The sequence below is a fragment of the Mus caroli genome, unplaced genomic scaffold (assembly GCF_900094665.2).
Source record: "Mus caroli unplaced genomic scaffold, CAROLI_EIJ_v1.1 scaffold_20763_1, whole genome shotgun sequence".
Lineage (NCBI taxonomy): Eukaryota > Metazoa > Chordata > Mammalia > Rodentia > Muridae > Mus > Mus caroli.
In genome coordinates, this window is record NW_018390071.1 from 11,327 (window position 1) to 13,437 (window position 2,111).

Consider the following 2,111-nt stretch of genomic DNA (forward strand, 5'->3'; position numbering starts at 1 on the left):
TCTCTCTCTCTCTCTCCCCCCTTTTCTCCCAAAACCTTTAGCTCCACCATCTCCTCTTTCACTGACTCTAGCCTTTATTTTATGCATTCACATGGGAAGAAGGTTTACAGGAAATTCGCCTGAGTGCTGACTCATTCTTTGTTAGTAGCCCCTCACATGAGAATGGAATTAACATCAAATACAATTAGACCCAGGGCTATCAGAAACAGAAGGCTACTATTTTTTTTTTCGTAGTTAATATGGAATCCAAACACATCACTAAAAGTGTTCTTCATCCATAAGAGTTCCCCGGTAGAAATTTGGGGGTTGCTTATGTGTACTATCATATCATCTGTCAATAATGATACCTTGAATTTTTATTTTTTATTTGTATCCTTTGATCTCCTTCAGCTATCTTACTGGTGTAGTGTCCAATTTGTTAATTACATCTCTTAGCTCCAGTATTCATTGAGGTTTTGTCTGGATGACTCAACCATTGGTGAGGGTGGTGTATTACAATCTTCTACTCTCAATTTGTGAGACTGATATGTGATTTGAGATCTAGTTGTGTTTCTTTAACAGACTTGGATACCCTTGTGTTTGCAACATAGATGTTAAGAATTGAGACATCATCTTGGTGAACTTCTCTTATGAATTCTTTTATGAATATGAAAGTTCTTCCCCATGTCTTTTTACTAATTTTTATTTGAAGGCTATTTTGTTAGATTGAGAATATATCTACTCTTCCTTGAACTTTAGGTCCATTTGCTTGGGAACCCTTTCCCCAACCCTGCACTCTGACTATCTTTGATATTGAGATGCATTTTGTATATGCTTTGGAAGGTTGAATCCTCTTTTCAGATCCATTCTGCTAGCCCATGTCTTTTTATTGAGAAATTGAGTCCATTGATATTGAGAGCTATCAATGACAATTTTTTATCAGGTGCTGGAAAAGGTGGTATGTGTGTGTTTCTATGTATGAGGGAGTGTGTGAGTGTGTGTGTGTGTGTGTGTGTGTGTGTGTATGTGTGTGTGTGTATGTTCAATTTCCTTTTTTGGTTTTGCTACTGTGAGGTTATTTATTTCCCGTGTTTTCATGGGTATTGTTCACCTCCTAGGGTTGTAGTTTTTATTTTAGCACCATCTACTTTTGCTGAATTTCGGGATAGATATATTTAAATTTTATTTTATCATGCAATATCTTGCTTTCTCCATCTATGGTGACTGAAAGTTTTGCTGGGTATAGTGGTCTGAGCACCTGTGATATCTTAGAGTCTGCAATGCAATTGCCCAGGCCTTTCTGGCTTTTAGTCTCCACTGAGAAATTTGAGTAATTTGAATCTATCTACCTGTATATGCCACTTGGTCTTTTCCTCTCAAAGCACCTATTATTCTTTCTTTGTTCTATATGTTCAGTGTTTTGATTATTATTTGGCAAAGGGACTTTACTTTCCGAACCAATCTATTTTTTTTTCTGTATGTTTCTTGTACCTTTATAGGCATTTTAAGGGCATAAAAGTTTCTGTTCTCTATTATTCTTTTATTTTTTATTGGATATTCTCTTTATTTACATTTCTTATGTTATCCCCTTTCTCAGTTTCCCCTCTTGAGATCTCCCATGCGATTCCCACTCCCCTTTAGGAGTTAGGGAATATTTCTTTTATGATTGTGTTAAAATAGGCCTTTGAGAAGGTGATGGCAGGGAACAGCCTTCCTCACTCCAGACTCCTGCCTTTCTCAACTCTGGAGTGGTGGCCTTCCCTGCTCCTTCCCCTCAGTCTGCATCATCTGACCTGTGGAGAAACCTGGTAATTAGCTTGTACCTGTACTGTGGAGGCGCTAGCCTCAGCATGAGTGGCGGTTCTCTGGCAGGGGAGCTCCTGCTGGCCCAGGAGGGCAAGGTTTGGGCCTAAAGGGTAAGGGGAGGAAGCTTTGCTGCCTGATGAGCAGGTGGTCGCCTGGGCGGCACCCTTGGGCACTGAGGACCCTGATGCCACAGAGAGGTGGTTCCTGTGCTGCCCCTAGTGGAGTACATGAGCGAGGCAGCTAAGAGCTCTGGTGCCTACAGCTTGCTGCCCTTAAAGAATTGCAGGAGAACACTGCTACACAGGTAGAAGACATTAAAGAGGAAG